Raw genomic sequence first — 19,108 nt, 5'->3', positions numbered from 1 at the left:
ATCACAGGACAAAAGCTGCCCACGTGGCTTGATGGAGGAGAATCCAACCACCGTGATCTCTGTGGAGTTGCTCCAACTAAAGATATGGGATAGTAGGTTATGACTTCCTCTGGCAACAAAATTTGCCCAATTTTTTCTTTTTCTTTTATCTTTTTCTTTCTTTCTTTCCTTCTTTCTTTTTTTTTTTTTTTTTTTGTTCAGACTACATTAAGGCATGGTCCCTGCTGGGGACCTAATCTACAACAACTTTTTCGACCTCCTGCTTCTACAGCTTAATTATTTAGGATCAAATAGACAACTAGATACATTAACATTGACCCTAGAAGCCAAACCTGTTACTCTCTTCAAATATTCAATTGACCTTCCAAAGTAAATATTTCCCCTGACCCTCCTACCACTCATTTTCTCTTAAATTGGTTGCTAATGCTTTGAAAAGTCTCCTGATATTTTGCAAGCAGCTTTAAAGTAAACAATCCCTGACTGTATAATTTTTGCCTTATTGACTGGTAGAGGGTTAGAAACTGAAGCACGGAAGGCGTCCGACAGAGTTAGCATTATGTTAATCATCCCAACATTTTTGCTCAAAAGTAAGAGAATTTGTTACTCAAAACTAAGAATTTTCCAGCAGCCTTACAAATTTGCAGCTTCTGTGGGAGCAGAGAGCTTGCTTTATTTTATGCCAAGAGGATCTGCTTTAAAAGAATGAGGTAAGAAGGTGTGGAGGGTATCAGCACCATAAGCAGAATAAAAATTAATCTGACGGACAAAAAATAAGCCACAGCTATTTCCAAGGAATGAGTACCATTGACTACATCACTTATACCCAGATAATTTGGGAAAAGCTACCAGCAACAAGAAGTGCTTAAGTGGACAGCAAACACATCTTGTCTTAACAAGGTAATCTGGGTTCCATTTACAATCTGTTGAGTTTAACATCACTCAACTATATCGCGTGCCTTAAAAAATAATGTAAATGAGCTTAAAGTTGAACAGTGGCTTTGCCTGTTGTATTTTTTGTGCTGTTTGTTTTGTTTTGTTACTTGTTTTTTTGTTTTAAGCTTAGGTGGTAGGGCATAGAAAAGGAAGAATGGATTACAAAAGCCAGCTGTATTACTTTAGTATATAGAAAAAGAAAACCAAAACATAATGAGGTTTACAACATTAGCGGCCCATGCTAAAAGGATGCCTTTTTGAGGCAAACAAACGCACCCCATATGAATCCATTCCATTTTCAATGGATTGAAATGGTGGTAACAGGGGACAGTAATGCATCCACTCCTGTTGTAAACAGACATTTTCCTACATGGGGTTACATAATCCCCGCTGATATCAAATGGGAGTGACACCCAGGCAGCACGAGCGAATAACCCCTTTTGTTTGTTCCCCCTTACATTACCCTAGAGTCCATTTTACAGCTCCGACTTAACACCGGCAGAAGACGCACCCTGTGGCTTGATAATGAAAAAATGAGATTAACCAAGTGAGCAAACAGCCTCCCTACTATCTGTGATGTGGGAAGCTGAACAATGCAATGAGAGAAGGATCTCGATCTTACCTTCTTCATTCGTTCTTTTTCCTCCATTACCCGCTCTATTTAAGAACCTGTTCATGCTTGTAAAATTCCCTTTCCTGGTTCATGTAAAAAGAGTAATAAAATCATTATAGTTTTCCTTCGCCAAAAGGTACTTTAGAGACTAATCTTAATTTAGATCCAGACACTGCTAAGTCAAATACATCAGTGTTGGGAAAACGAATTAGAAGCCAGGTCATTTTTCTTACTAATTTTTTTAAAAGGTGTTGCAGATTGAAAATGCCTTAGGAATCATTCCTTAATGCTATGGCCACATTACAAAGTCATAATTCTCCCACTTTGACACTTGGGATTTTCAGTGGCTTATTTTAGGAATCTACATTAGGAATTAATTTTTTACTTACTGGTCCATACCAAGGCTGAGATTCACTTTACTGAAGTGGAACAAAAATCAAAATTTCAAAATACTTATGTTCTGAAGAGTCTCACCACACAACAGGTAGACATGGTCCCAAAATAAAAACTTATGCTCTTAAAAATATCCTTCAGAAAATCGTTGCACATAGTTTAACATTGTCTTGCTTATAGAAATAAGCAGCCTAAAATGTGTCTGTCAACTTGTCTTTTTCTGTGTTTTGCATCTTTTCCCCTTAAATGAAGCAATATATTTTTTTACGTTTTGATTCTAAGGGGAAAACTGATAAGATCTCAAACTGGAAAGTATACCTTTCATTTGTGGATGAAAAAAAAAAATGAAGGTTTTTTCCATCCCTAAACACCTGTTTCTGTTTGAACACTAAAATAATAGCATTTAATGAAATGAAAATACTTTTTTTTTCACTTTTGTATCCATAAGAATCCATAGTAGCTAAAAGGCTGAAATGCCAGTCAAATTTGGGAAACTGAAAGAAAGTATTTCTCAAGGGCCGAGCATGTTACAAAGAAAGAGATGACATACGAGTTGTGAAAACCAAGATATTGATTTGATCTGTTGACCGAATCTGGTGAGATAATTAGACCCTAGAATGGCTGTTAATGCTTTTTCCTTTCCAAATAACCTAGTTTGGGCAGTTCTTCTTTATCTACTTTCTAAAGAAATCGACATACCCTCTGAGGAATCTCTCAGGTTGCTTTCGTGCATTTGTTTTTTTTTTTTTTTTTAAAGATTTTATTTATTTATTTGACAGAGAGAAATCACAAGTAGATGGAGAGGCAGGCAGAGAGAGAGAGAGGAGGAAGCAGGCTCCCTGCCAAGCAGAGAGCCCGATGCGGGACTCGATCCCAGGACCCTGAGATCATGACCTGAGCCGAAGGCAGCGGCTTAACCCACTGAGCCACCCAGGCGCCCGCTTTCGTGCATTTGTGATGGCAGCGGTGAGGAGGACCCCGTGGAGCCTTCTTTTTTTTTTTTTTTTTTTTTTTTTTTTTTCCCGTGGAGCCTTCTGATGCAGTATTGGGCAGATGCTTTGCTCGTGAACAATTTATTTTACAGTAGAGTAGGACACCCGTTTTGGAGGCACTTGTCATCGCTCTGACTACATAATGTGAAAAGTTGCCAAGAGTTCTTTGCTGCTTTTTCAGATTCACTTGTCATGAACAAAATATGTGATTAAGTTCCATTTTCTTCAAAAGGAACTCTACTGGATTCTCTACTTGGGAACAGAAAGGGAGAAGTAAAAGGGTGTCAGGTTTTAGTTATTCCTTGCCTTTTTAATCCCTGACATCTGGAATTACAGGAGCATAACGAATATGTAGATTACATTGGGTAGTGTCACATTTTTAAAAGCACTATTTCAATTTTTTTTTTTTTTGGTAGCTTCAAGGATTCATTAGTGGCGTATAACACTATTTCAGTTTTTAAAGGAGTCTTAGTGTTTCTCTATGGAATGCAACAATGCAAACCCACTTTCACGGACACATTACTACCCCTGTGTTTTAGTAGATAATCTTTAGTTTTCATATTTCAATGTAATTGTTGTAGTAGACTGCATTTTCCAAAGATGGCTATAACAGTATTTCCAATCTCACATTCTCTTCTTATAGTGTGACTTTAACACTCCTCCCATCAAGAGGTAGAATCAACCCTCTGTTCTTACAACTGGAAGGCTTTTGTGACTGCTGTGACCATAGATTATGACAGAAGTCACCCTGCATGACTTCTGAGGCAACAACATCACAGAAGCCTGTATTGTAATGTAAGATATCCAACTATCCTAAGGCCTCCATGCTGTGAGGATACCCAAACTAGCACATGCCAAGAGACCACATGGAAATCCCTGAAGTTACATGGAAGAAAGATGCCAAGACAAGTCCCAGATCCTTCTGCATATTCCCCTCTGCTGTTCTAGTTCCAGCCAATGTCTGACTATAACCATATGAGAAACTTTGAGTAACAACTACCTTGTTTAAATCCCTGAACCACAGAAACCATGTGAGATAAGAAAATAGTTATTCTTGTAAGTCACAAATTTCTTGTATGATGAGGTAGACAGAATTAGATAAATGAAACAGTGGTGGATACTCTTAGAAATAGCTCCAACAGTTTTGGAACACTTTCAAGATCATACATAGGCTCAAAATTTCCTTTTCTACTTTGTAAGTTAGTCTTTGTTTCAAAAGACTTTTACCAGTGGGTAGACCATGCCATATGTAAATCCACAGTCAGTTAACAAATATTTATTTACACCTGAGGCAACTTTCTATCTCTTCCTTCACGTATGACAAGAGGGACTCATTCAATGTAAGTGCTCTATAAATAATTGTTAAGTTGAATTAGTCTTTGCACAAAATAATTTTATTTTAACTAACACAGTAAAAAAGACTTCTCTACTATATACTGCAATATTCATTATCACCTGGAAGCAGAGTAAATCAAACATAAGTTTGCTTCTATGGTGGTGCTTTCAGGTTATAGTGTGAAGGTTATGGGAGCTGGTTACTTTCATACTGAGTGTTCCAAGACTGTTGGTACTATTGCTGTGGTTGCCTAGCATAATTCACCACTTATCAATGTGGTCCCACATTTTGCTCATAGTCTGTTTTCTTTTTCTTTTCTAAAATGAAAAAAATCTATATCCAATCTCATTCAATAGGAAAAGAATTTAACTAGCTGTGGATATATTTCAAAGATATTCTGTGCATTAAGTTTTCTAAATTGTTTGAAACTGTTGAAAACTTATCTAATAAATAGAATTCTACTATTCTAATAATCACAGTCTCACAAGTTTCAAGATACTACTGAAATTTGTGTATAAAATCCATCAGCAAATAGTTGTGAAGTTTCTGATCTTAAATATGTGAAGAGAGTTAAGTATTCTGGCCTTGAGTTTAATAACCTTAGAACTACTAAAAGTTCTTCATATAGCACATATTAATTCTCCTTAGTCTGAAGGTCCAGGTCCAATCCTATTGGACCCATGGAGACTTTGGTCCCCCCAGAAAGCCTAGAAGAACTTGGTAATAAAACCCAGAAGTATTAGGAATGAACACCCTGTGAGACCATCTGACCAATAAGCAAGAGATGAGAAACGACTGCCCCTTGCCTATCTTAGCCCCAAGACGTCATGTATGGCTACCCACCAGACATGTTTTTTGTGGTTCTATGTCTCAAATAAACAAAGTATAGGGGTCCTGGAGCTAAGTGGTAAAAATAAGAAATCGTTAGCTCCTGTCACTGTCACTCTCAAGAGGCATGTAATTAGTGCATTCCATTCCTATAGTTAGGAGGCCAGTTCCCAGGGAAGATATATCCACAAAGGGACACAGTGAAATTTCTATTGATGTAGAAGTCGAGACTACCAATTACCATCTGACCATTTTTTACACCTCATACCAATGAACCAGTGGACAAAGACGGGAGATTCTGTTTCTTGGGATAATCAATTCTTGGGATAATCAATTATGATTCTAAATCATAGGTTTGTTACTACACAGTGGGGGCAGAAAAATTATACCTAAACCCAGAATATTCACTAGGGGAGACTTTATGCCCAGGCTGTGAATGAGTAACTGAAGTCCCCTGAAAAATGAAGATTTTGTGTCATTCCAGCTGATAAGCAATCAGACCAACCAAAATATTGGCTGAGGATGAGGAAATCCAGAAAGGGTGATAAAGGAGGGTGACATAAATATTAGAGCCCCTGATGCAGCTATAGCAATGAGGGGCAGTGGCTCAGTTGGCTAGTATTCCTTAAGTCTTTTTTAGGAGATTGCCACAAGCCATTGCCTTCCTGGTATGTTCTTGTATGTCCCATCTTGGGAAGAAATGACAGCATCTAGTTCTTATGTAAGATATGTTATATCTGCATATATAACAAAGAATGAAAATGCATTCTGAATGACTCAAGTCATGGATTATATAAAGTAGTGGATTATGCTGGATCCACTTCATGGGCTTTTCCATTTTTACTTGATAACTTTTCCTGGGCCTTGGACATTTGATGAATGAAGAGTCCCATCATTGTCTCTGTCATCTTATCTCCTGAGGTTCCAACTCTGTCCCTTCCCCCAAGATTTGGGCTTCAACAAGGGTTTCAGTGTATCATCCTCTGCAGTAGGGGTTCTAGCAGTTCCAGAACTGAATGCCAAAGCAACCGAATCTATATAGAGTCACCAGCTTCCTTAGTGGTGCCCAGAGTTGGGCATCAAGTTGGAAATACAGGACATTTCAAGACTTTGTAGGACAGATTTTAACCCAATGAAGACAAGAGATGGGAAAGAACCCACAGATAAATTGACCTTTCTCTCTCCTACCAAATGTTCTGTGTATCTTGCTGAAGACATCCCACATGACTGAGCAATGGCTGGTTTTCTGATGAGACTTTGGATGACTTTGTAATCTTTACCTCTTGCTCTGACTCTCTTCTCATCTTCTATCTCTCTCTTCGCTCAGAGATTTCATTACCCAATAAAACTAGAGACTCACGCTAAGATAATCATGTGCCTCTGAATAAATTCTAGTTTATGTCCTTGGTATGAGGTACATAGATTTGTTATATCACCTCCCTCAATCCAGAGAATATATATCTAGTAATAAAACTGTATATCATAATAACTTTATTATCTAACAATGACCTCTTACGCAGCTTTGGTAAAATAAAGCCCATTATTAATTTTCATAAATGCTGATATAGTCCTATTCTTTCTCAATATGTAAATTCACAACAGTTAAATGTCATGTTAGGTTTTATCTACCATTCTAATTTGAGTCTCCTTAGAATTTTATCTTCCAAAAGTTTGTTTCTCTCCCAAAACAATGTGAACTAAACGTGCAAACAACACACAAATAAGCTGATGCACTTAACCAAATCATGAGTAAAACACTGGACTAGACAGAACTGAACAAAGCCTCCTGTGGCCTGCCACTATGGACTACTAACAGCTTGATTTCGACTCTTGTTAAGCCACACTATTGAATGCAGTGATTCAATCATTTATGAATCCATGTCAGTGAACCACTATCTATTTAGACTTGAAGGATTTAGGATTTTTACTTTATAATATGCTTCCATGTCAATCTATATATATTTTTAATATTTATTTATTTATTTTAGAAAGAGAGCATGAGTATGGTGGGAAGGGGCAGAGGGAGAAGAAAATCTCAAGCAGACTCTGTGCTGAGCATGGAGCCCAAGGGGGGCTCCACTTCACAACCCTGAGATCACAACTTGAGCTAAAACCAAGAGACAGATGGTTAATTGACTGCACCACCCAGGTGCCCCATGTCACTATTAACTATTTTCTCTATTCAATATGGAGAAGGACTTGAGAATTCAATTATGATTGATGGTATTCTTTTAAGCCCAATTAATCCCTTTGGAAAACTTGAAGAATGATAAAAATGATCCCCATCAATTTAATAGTACATATTCAATGTCCAATGCCTGAAGATATACAACTCTCTTGGTTCAATAATACAACTTCCAAAAATTTACCCTAAGGAAATAGCTATGAATGTCTGCAAAAATTACCTAGGTAGATATTTTTATGGAAGCAAAAATGAAAATGATCTCAATTATCCAAAAGTAGAGGTTCAGATAAACAATGTAAGGCAAATCTGAAAGCTGAAATAAAAGTTACTCAGTAAAAACAGTTCTATTTAGTGACATGCAAAATATATTTGTATTAAGTGAGCAAGCAGCTACATCTTTCTACTCTCCCTCAGCTAGAATTGGTTGGGTGGAGGCAAGAAAAATCTTTGATTGTTAAGGGTTCAAAAGCTTTATCTATCATCTTACAGGCTAAGCATGGCATATTGCTTCCCTGCCTGTGGAAGTGTCCCTGCCTGTGGAAGGGTTGAACCAACTAAATTAGGGCAAGCTGGATACATAAACACAGAACAGAGAACAGACAACTAATACAATAAGCATTAAAAAGTAGATCAGAATTATCACTACAATCATGCTACAAACATTTCCTGTTTGTCTTTTTGAAAGAAATAGTACAAAACTGGGGAGAAATTTTGCCTGTAGATTCAATTGTCTCTAGACTTGGGTATGCCCTGCCTCAACTGAAGCATGGAAATTGAATAACCTGTGTCTTTTTTTGTTTTTAGGGTAGTCATGGGGGAATTATAGAAGGGTACTTTGGGCTTTATGTGAAGCTATTGGAAACCAAGACATTAATTATGGTATTGGAAGAGGTTGTGTTTAGAAAGATCAACGGGCACCAAAAACAGCAAAATGACAATTTTAATTCAGTGCCTACAAAATATGTAATGAGCTGGAAGCAAGGAAATTATTACCTATTCAGAACATTGTGCTCTTCGTCTTAACACACACAGAGAGAGAGAGAGAGAGAGAGAGAAGAAACAAAGCATGTTGATATGTTAATGAGTGTCTACTTTGAAATAAACGGCCGTCTCCTAAGAGAGAATCTGAATCACAGTGAACTGAACATTTTTGGAGAATCACTAGTCCCATTTTCTCTTTACAAAGATATGCCTGTATACATCTAGCATCCCATAACCTTCCCTTTCTGGATCACCTTTCTCTTGGACTGAATTCTGATATTGAATCTAGGTGTTCTGACCCTGCTACACACCTTAGCAAAATTTAAAAAAAAAAAAAAAAGGTTCAATTCATTGGTTAAGTTATAGCGACTGGCAAAGCTTTGTGTTATTTTTAAATTATATTTATATTTTTATATTTTTATTGAGCTATAATACATACACACAAAGTCCACATATCAAAAAGTATGGCTCAATGTTTTTTCTCAAATTGACTGTGTATACAAAATCAAAACTCAGATCAAAAAATAGGATATGACCAGCCTCTAGAAGAGACTCCTTTGCCTGCTTTGAGGCATTATCTTATCCCTACAAAGAGCAACCATTTTTCTGACTTCTCACATCAATGATGACTTTGAACTCTTTTTGAACTTCATACATAAGAAACCATATGTATATCTTTTCATATCTAGCTTCTTCCTTCAACATTATTATATTTGGGAGACTCACCATATTATAATAGTTGCAGTTCATCTTTCTCACTGCTGTATTTTCCATTGTGGAATAAACCACAATTTATTTACCCACCATTCTATTGATAACCATTTAAGCAGTTTACATTTGGTGCTATTACAAATAGTGCTGTCAGAACATTTTAGTTCTGTGAGCATATGAAAATACTCCCATTGCTTGTACATCTACTAAAGCAATTGTAGTATCAAAGGGTAGGCATATATTTAGCTTTAGTAAATATTGAACTGGCAAAGTTCAAGATATTATTTTCTCTGGCATATTTACATTTTAATAAGAGTTAAGAAATCTTAAGCCACAGGAGTAAATCTCTAATTGTGGAGTTAAACTGCCAAAGAAGTATTGTGAGTGTCAAGGAAATCTGCATGGGGACCATCTACAGCCAGCTCAGTTTTGCCTATAGCTGATTTTCATGTTGGAGCAGGGGGATATCATAAAAAAGCAGTTTTGCTAGTTCGTATTAATTTTTTTTTTCATTCTGAAACCAATTATACAATTCTTAATAGGTCCTAGCCAGACTTGTCACAAATCTCAAAAAGCTAACATTTCTGGTGAAGTTGTTTGTTTGAAATCTAAGTATTTTTGTTTGTTTTGTTTTGTTTTCATTTAAGACTTGGCTTTGTTTAAAATTATAGAAAATATGTAATTTAATATAATATGAAGAAAGATTAGTGCTATGGAACCAGAGATTCCATAGTGACAAAGTGACAAAACATTTAAGAAAAAGATTTGAATCACAGAAAAGTTGCAAAATATTTTATAAGGGTTTTATTTGGAAATCTTTTACACTGGCAATGAGTAATACAAAGATATTTGCTAAACTTGGGCCCTCATTCAGAGAGCAGCTTTATTTAGTGGGAGGTTAAAAATCAAAACAGAAGTGGAAAGTGGATATATACATATGTATTTTTATAAGAAAAGCGCTTCTTGGGATTAGACAGTTTGGTGTTAATTTGTTTATATCTCTGTTCTATGAAGATTGTGTTACCCTCTGGTTGATTCAAATTACTCTCAATTTGTTTTCTCCAGGAGATTATGAACTCCTAAAGGGTAAGAGTCCTCTTTTCATCCAAAGACCTAGCCTGCCATAAATCAGGACCTTACTCTGTCTTTGTTAAATTGAGTCTTTTTGAGTAGATTCTACATCCAACCCTCTGATGATACAGTCCCCTTCATATGTGGGATACATGCAATTAACCTGTTCATGAAAAGGAACAAGTCTGAGCTTTGGCGTTTGATCTGATACAAATCCGTCAATTCAGGAGCATATAAATTCTCAAGGCCTTGCATTTCTTACATGGAATTGGGATAATAGTTACCTAAATGGTTGTGCAGAGGAAATGTGATCAAACAGATAAAACGTTTGATGATACTAATGTAGAAAGCAGAAGCTCACTAAAGATTATTTCTCTTTACAACATTGGAATTTTAGTAGTTGACTTTATCCAAGTTCAAAAAAAAAAAAAAAAAAAACAACCTTTATAATCAGTGATCTTGGAGTTCCATGGAAAGAGAATATAGAAGGGGCTCATTTCATGCAACTTCAAAGACTGCTTACTGAAGCTGCTGGCTCTCTAGAGACAGAGGGAATGGAAGAAGAGGGGCCAGATGGCATGATGAAGGACTTCTCCAGTGGGCTTCCCATACTTAATTGCAGAATTAAAAGGGATCTTAAATGCTGCTCTTTTTCATTTCTTTATTGTAAACGGCAAACGGTTTGGTATAAGATAAAGAACACGGGTTTTGAAGTTTGGGAAATTTAGCGTCTACCATGTGGATTAAATATGGGTAATTGGGTTAATTCTTCAAGCCTCAGCTTCTGTTTGTAAAATGAAGATGGTAAGACTCAGACTAGTCAGCATTAAATAAGATGACAATCTATAAACTCTTAAAGTGTCTCTCAAAATAGATAAAAAATCATTAGTTCTTGGGGCACCTGGGTGGCTCAGTGGGTTAAAGCCTCTGCCTTCAGCTCAGGTCATGATCCCAGGGTCCTGGGATCAAGTCCCATACCAGGCTCTCTGCTCGGTGGGGAGCCTGCTTCCCCTCCTCTCTCTCCGTCTGCCTCTCTGCCTAATTGCGATCTTTGTCTGTCACATAAACAAGTAAAATTAAAAAAAAAAAAAAACATTAGTTCTCTTATTTTTTCCCTTTTCCCTTTGCATTTACCAGCTAATGACTCAGAGCTTTCCCAAGGAGAAGACAATGGAAAGAAACTGAAAGGTATTGTACTTACTGAATGATTATTACTCCCCCTGCCAAGAAACAAACAAACAAACAAAAACAAAACAAAACAAAAAAAAAAACTTTTAGTGTTCATTGTATTTTATTGCTACTTATCAGGTCAAGAAAAAAATGGAAACACTGTGTGTCTACATGTTCTGCCACTTTGCATTTCTTAATTTCCTAGCAAAGCTTGTCTACTGCTTAAGCAGCAATATTTAAGGTTATTGAGAACCTTAACAATTGACAATTAACTAATCTTTAAATCTGAATCTTGAGAAGAATATATTTTCATAGATAATGTGTTTTTCCTGTCCAGCCACCCTCCTTCCTATAACATGCATTGCCCTAAGAGAATGAATGACAGCTTTTCATTGAAAAACCTTCTTAAAATTTTAAAAGTCTTGACCATAGTTTTTTAATCCTTTGATATTAAAAAAAGCACAAGATAAAACCTTTGCTAAACTTCCTCTAAGGAAATCTATTTAATCCTGCTAGCTTACTTGATTATTTACTTGTATATTTTGCCCATGAAATTCATAGATTCAAAAATAGAACCAATATATACATTTTTCTAGTCATAATGGCACTCCCTCATTCTTTTATTTTTATTTATTTATTTATTTGGTGGGAGGAGGGAGAAATGTTTTTCTACCATGTAGATGGAATTGGAATGATCATGTTCTTAAAGACCTCATCTTAGCTCCCTATCATAGTGATGAGCTCGCCATGACTCTTGATTGAAGATGGACCAGTTAGGGAACTTGGGATTTTGACCACAGGATGCAGATCTTACTCCCTTTGGAGGGAAAAATTGGAGAATGTAAGTTGGGGAAGTGCTCTATTTTCCTTTCTTTTTGTAAACACATGTATTGAAGTATAATCAAAGTACACTAAAGTAACTACACATATTTAAAGTATCTACTTTGATCTGGTTTGAAATATGTATTCACCTGGAAAATCACTGCTGTAATTATTATAGTAAACATTTCCTGCCTTACTTTTCCAAAAGAATAGACTGAAGTTGGGAAAAATTTTTTCCTGTGGACTCTATTTGTCCTTAACACCTAGATAGGCCCTGTCTGTATTTTGATCAGACCAGTAAATTGTTATGCCTAAGTTGGTCAAGCTAGGTTACCATCATTTGCTATTGAGAATCATCAGTAAATGTCCTTATTACTAGAACATTCAGAAAGCATTTTTACAGTCATTTTATTAGTAAAAATCAAATTAATTTTCAAATTCTTATTCATGTTAGGTAAAATATACAAAATTAACTACAAATGTTCATTAACATATGAGGATTTAGAAGCAATTCAGAAGCTATTTGTTAATTTTTCTTTCAGTATAAAAAAAATCTCAGAAAGTAACTTAAAAGATTTAATATTTCTTTTGTCCGTTCCTCATTAGTTCCAGTAAACTGTTACATCATTTAAAGACCTACTATTCTGAAAGTTGTCGAAAAATATGAATTCTCTAAATATCCTTGTTTTAAGGTGTGATATAAGTAATCTTTTGTAATCATTAGATCCCTGACAAGTACATGTCTTTGGCTAGATCACACGATGGGAATGGGACTAAGAAATTATAGGAAGAATATTGCTTCATTTCCCAATCTTATTATTTCTAAAAGGTAGTCACCTTGCTTTGGGTAAGAACTAAATTGGAGGAAATGAAATAAGAGGGAAAACTTTGCTAGAAAGACCTCTTTCTAAAAATATGCCCCCAAATATCTTACCTTAGTCTTTGATAGTACAAACTTGCTAAAACATCTTGGAATTGGGATTTTGGATTGTAGAATTAGAGTAAATGTAATTTTTAAATAAAGTGTATGCTAGGGCAAAAAAGTAATGAATGAAAATTTGAAGGGTCATAGCAACACTGTTCTTTCTTTAAAAATAATCTTGGTTATTGTAAGATAGATTAATGCAGTTTATGCCTAAAAGTTGCTATTTTTGAACTCTTAATTTCTTGGCATGGCTGTTGATGTCACTTGGGAGAATTTATTTTTACTGGCTGAAGTAATAATACTTTAAGTAAGGAGAATAGGATTTGGAGACAGAAACAACAATTTAAATTCATATAAAATTTGACATGTAAAAACAACTCTCATTTTCACAAAACATGAAGAGCTTAGTTAATTTTTCTTGTTTATTAGTAAATCCTTGAGCCCTACTCGGTCTCCAGGAACAGTTTGTAATGTTCTACCTTAGATCACCCTCCCTGGAATACTTGAATTCACATTTGCCAAGAAACTAAACAAAAAATAAACAAGAAAATAAGATAGTGAATTACATTTTTCATTACTATAGTTTCCCCAAATGAAGGTTTGGTGCCCACGGTTTTATAGTTCTTTAAATATTTCTCCTCTTTTATACTGACTGGAGCTCCCTTTGCACAAAGATCAGTAAGTATCACTTGCAAAATGTTTTGTAAACTTAAAAAAAAAAATTCTAATGATATTATTTCCCCAAGGTAAATGTAGAAATATTTAGCAATCTGGTTTGTGTTATCATTTTGGTCAGAGATCACAATAGGAATCACTTTCTGGGGATGCCTGGGTGGCTCAGTAGGTTGAGCCACTGCCTTCGACTCAGGTCATGATCTCAGGGTCCTGGGATCAAGTCCTGCATCGGGCTCTCTGCTCAGCAGGGAGCCTGCTTCCCTCTCTCTCTCTCTTTCTCTGCCTGCCTCTCCATCTACTTGTGATCTCTCTCTGTCAAATAAATAAATAAAATCTTAAAAAAGGAATCACTTTCTGCATTTCACCCGGCAGACACTCAGAACTGACTAGGAATGACATTTAGCAAAGAAGTACCTGATATATATAAATCAACTATATTGATGATTTATGTTACAAATAGCTGGGGTCTTTCAGAATCCTCTAACTTTATCTCCATCCTGAGTAAGCTATGTGTATCCTACTGGACAGATAATGTTTTGTTCATCTTTGCATGTATGGTACTATGTACAGAGCAAGGTAGTCTTGGTTCGTTGGATGGATGACTGACATGTTTAGTGGAGCTCTCATGGGCCATGGTAGAGACTGTGCAAATTTGTACTCAGTAGGGGTGGAGGTGTAGAGGCAGAGGTGAGTGTTTATAGATATAAGTTCACATGAGTTAGAACTTAAGTCTTTGGCCGAGGGGGAGCGGGCAGGAATTCATTATCTGGAGTCTTTTTCAGGCCACATCATTTAAGGGAAGATGGAGAAACATGAAGAAACAGTAATGGAGATGCAACATTGAACATGAAATGGGTGTTGGTCAAGACCCTTGGGGAGCAAAGGGATTCTTCAAAAGTTCTCTATTAGTGTGGGACTGAATTATAATTAGACGTTATGAATAAAACAAAATAATAAAGAAAGAAATTTAAAAATGGGGCACATACAGAAATGATCAAGAAGGGATTATCAAGAGACTATTACCCAAATACCCATTTGTAAATGAGCATATTCTCACCCAACACTGTTTTTAGTTATGACTGAATGGAAGCTCTAATTGAATAGTCCTTTGTGGTATCCAAAGTCCAAGACAGCAAGCAGTTCTTTTGTATGGGTTCATAAGTTTTCCCAGAATGAATTGTAAAACACTCATGCTTTCCGTGAACAGAGGCAAGCTGGCCTACCCAGTTTCTGGCAAATTTATTAAGCAATACAGACTCCCCACTTAATCCTTGGTTTAAACAATACGTAGTTAACACAAATGAGTGAAGAAACAAACAGAGACACAAGTCAGTCGCCTAAAGAAAGATGTAAAAATAAAGTAAAATAAAATATATTTGAAACACGCTGAATGGGTCAGGGCTAAAGACCAGTGTAAGCTAGGACAAATAAAATCCCATCAATCTGGAGACCTTTTTGGGTTTACAAGAAGTCCCTTCTGATCTCAGACTGTATTTATCTTCTAGATAGAAAAAAGAGGAGCTATAAATCTCTCCATATCAAAGGCCTGTTTAGTAGGAATAAATTGAAAGTGTTTGGCCAATTAGAATGAACTAAATTTCCCTTAGGCAAACCTACTATCGATATATATTTAGCTTCCTGACATATTTAAAGGTAACTTGGGAAAGGCTGGTAGTCAAAATAAAAAAATGATAATTCTAAAATTTGAGTTACCTTTTAACTCTATCCACAACACTAATAAAAAGAGCTGCCTCTGCTCTATTACATCTTGCTCAAACCAAAAAATTAAATCAGAGACATAAATAAGCTGGACACATCAGACAGAGGTAAACATGCTAATGTTGAGAGAAGGAAGAACAATGAGCCAAGATCCAAATTCCTATACCAGCTCTGCCATGCTCTAGAGTGTGGGCAAGTCCTTACACTCTAAACCTCATAGGCTACTCACTTGTAAATAAAAGAATAACAGATTTTTAAGGTTTCTCTACCATCCCCAAATATCTATGACTCTAAAGGGAGAAAGGAAGATTTGTGTATAGATTATTTCAAAAATTTCTACAGTAATTGCTTCACTTACACACAGAAGGGAAGACCCAGGAGTAAGCTGTCGAGATATCTCTAAAAAAGACCTTCCAGTATTAAGAGGCACAGAAAAGTCAGGTAGTCAAGTAGGCTTTTGTTGAAACACTTATTAATAGTATTGGCTAGTATTCAGTGAATCCCTATTATTCAAAATCTTATTTAGTTTTCAACACAATCCTTTGATGTAAATATTATTTTATACTTATTTTGTAGATAAGCAAATTGAGATACAGTTATGGAGTTAGAAATTTCTAAGAGGAAAAAACTAGGATTTAACCTCAGACTGTTCAGACTCTGAAGTTCTTATGTTTAATCACCATACAATTATAACCACTCTCTGCAGATTACTAATTGAGGAAGCAACACAGTAGGTTTTCAATACATCTTCAATTTGTGTTTCAAAGTACAGAACATATACTATTTGCATATAGTTACTTTCTCAGTATCTCTACCATGGAGTTGAACATTATTCCTGTTCCTTTGGTTTGTATGAAAATATTTTTCTTAATTTACTCAGACTGTTTGAGGAAAATGAATCATTGATAAACCATGCTAGGCTGTTTAAAATGCTTGAGTAATTCACTGAATTTTAATATTCTCAACATCCAAATACTATGGTATAAACTGAACTAAAAATTAGATGGCTTCCGTTCAAGCCTTCCTTCAACAATTGTCTTTAGGACCTTGAGTAGATCACCTCATTACTCTAAACATTAGTTTCCCAACAACAACAAAAACAGCTTTTCTCAGTAATATCATGATGTAGGGAGGTAAAATGGAAGGAAGGAGGGCTTTGGGGCTAGAGGCACCTGGATGGGAATTTCGTCAGGAGTCATGTTCCTTTCACCTGAGTCTCTGAGTTTCAGGTGTTTTGTCTGAAAAATGAGGATGATAACAGTAACCCCATAAGACTAAAGTGCAGATTAAATTAGGGTACTTTCTTCACATATAATAACTTTAGTACAAAATAATGGGAAAAACAAAAACAAAAAAAAAACAGAAGTATTTCTGAACATTGCGGTAACATTCTGTCCTGAATATGATGTATTTCCCACACGCAGTCTCTCGGGCATGTGTTCATTCATTCGTTTCTACTAATGGAGATGGATTTGTGCTGAGATACTCATTTTCTTTCTTTTGGCCTTTCTTTCTCTTCCTCTTTTTCTTGCGGCCCCCCCAAAGTGCATTATTTTAAAAATAGTGCTGGCAAAATGCCCTTCCCATTCCACAAGAGGATCAACACGTCCTTGACCTTATTAAAACAACCACGGGGGTCCAACAACTAATTCATCATTAGACAGAAAAATTCAGAAAATTACACATCTGCTTAAGTGGTAATTTTTTTAAAAAAGGTTTTGCAGGTTTACATCTTGTTAAAATCCCTAAGTATATGTGTATCTTACATAATTTGTGGAATGAAACAAACTATCCCTCTTACACATGTAAAATGTAACAACCAAATATATACATTACTATTATATGTACCTCATTCTCTTTTCCCTAAATGCTATCTATGAAAAGCCCAGAGATGAATGGTAACCTAAATTATAAAGTTGTGTTTTACATACTGCAAGTGAGTATATATTTCCCTTCTATCTTCCTCTGAATTACTCTATTCCTTACTTTATGTAAATATTTACATATTGTGTTCTCTTTATCTCATCAGATGAGAGGAGACTGAAAATTTAAGGCCCTTGCATGGACAAGATAATATGAAAAATACAAGTAGAGATCTCAGGACTGTCACTCAACTATCACTAGACAAACATGTAATTTACTGTCCAAAATGAGGACATCTTTGAAATGGAAAAGGGCACTATTAATAATTATACCAGGAAATAGTGATGAGCCAGACAGATCTTCAGACAGATCAGGATGTATAGTTAATGGGTCACTGCACCCATTTGTGTTGGTTCAACCCACAAAGTACTTTCTAGCTTTCTAAAATATATCCTGCATTACATCATCTTTCACAGTCTCTACTGTTCCACCATCAAGTCACTTTTTTGTGTCTGGATTGCTATAATAGCCTCACAGTAGTCTTTGTTTACACCTTGCCCTCCCCTCCACCATATTTTCTTGGCCAGTTTTTCACACAGTGACCAAAGATATCATTTTTAGACAGTAGTTCTCTACTGGGAGAAATTTTGCCTGTCTTGGGATATTCAGCAATGTCTGGAGACAATTTTGATTTACACAACTCGGTGGCTGCTGTTGGCATTAAGTGGGTAGCGGCCAGGGATGCTGTAGAGATCCTGCAGGTCCATATGCTAACCCCCTACAACAAAGGATTATCTAGCCAGAAATGCAAATAGTGCCATAATCCAGAAGCTCAATTGTAAATTAAATCTCAGATCATATCATACCTTCAGTTAAAGCTCTCCAACATATGTAAAATAAAACCCAATCACCTTACCACAGAAGACTCCTTCTTATCCTCTAAATCTTCTATCTTTCTGACTCCTAACTTCCTACAGTCTCTCCCCCACTCCAGTTTTTGGGCAAGGTCTTCTTTCCTCAAGTCTAGCTGGTCCCAGCCTGGGCCTCTGCCTGAATGGCTCTTCTCCTGGGTTTCTGCCTGGCTGGCTTTGTCTCATCCTCAGTTCTCAGCTCAAATACTATCTTCCCAGACAGTCCTTTCTGATTACCTTTAGCTGAAATAGCATGGCCCCCTCAAATCCTCCCTCACTCCATCACAAACATTCTCATTATCCCTCTAGTTCTATTTTCTTCACAGCACTTTTCCAATGAAAATTATTTCATTTACTTATATCTCTGTTTCTTTCCTCCATTTCTCTCCATTATAATGTAAACTCTAGAAAAGCTAGAGCCTTCTCTGCTTTTTTTTATTTACCAAATTCCCAATGCCCAGAGCAGAACAGTTCCTGGTAAGAGGTAGCAAGCAATAGATATTTATCATTGGAATAAACAATTACAATAAATCACTCTGAGAGAGAGAGAGAAGACATTGGAAATCAGAGATAAGTTCAATGAGGAATTTGGATTTGCAATTATAGTTTTAATGTTTAATAATAACAATATTAAAATTAGTGACAGCACCTATCACTTACCAAGTGTTTATCATAGGCTGGGCACTATGCTAAACTCTTTGTATTAATTTTCACAGTTAATTCTTAAAACTCCCCAGCTTACTATCTATATTCCAGCCACATTCAACATTGCTGTTCTTTGCTATGTCATGCTCACTGTAATCTCTAGACCTTTGCAAATGCTAGGTTGTCCATCTAGACCTACTGTCTTCCTCTGATCCACCTGTTGCCACGCAAGGCTCACATGTGACTACTTATGACAAAATGGATATACAGTCTGTGTTCCCACAACACTCTCTTTTATTTCCTTCATAGACAAAAACTCATTGATTGCAGTCTAT

At 36.1% G+C, this 19,108-nt stretch overlaps 1 long non-coding RNA gene across 3 annotated transcripts in view; it reads left to right on the top strand.

The window, feature by feature from the left end:
* The window catches only part of LOC309854415, a 74,284-nt gene that overhangs the window by 30,320 nt on the left and 24,856 nt on the right, over positions 1-19,108 (top strand). For all 3 annotated transcript variants that reach the window (XR_014306225.1, XR_014306226.1, XR_014306227.1), the window contains one exon: positions 11,181-11,231. This is a non-coding gene — a long non-coding RNA (uncharacterized lncRNA). The remainder of the gene's footprint in view (positions 1-11,180; positions 11,232-19,108) is intronic.

Source organism: Mustela nivalis, assembly GCF_964662115.1.
Source record: "Mustela nivalis genome assembly, chromosome: 2".
Lineage (NCBI taxonomy): Eukaryota > Metazoa > Chordata > Mammalia > Carnivora > Mustelidae > Mustela > Mustela nivalis.
The sequence above is the reverse complement of the archived record's forward strand: the minus strand, read 5'-3'. Positions and strand labels throughout refer to the sequence as shown.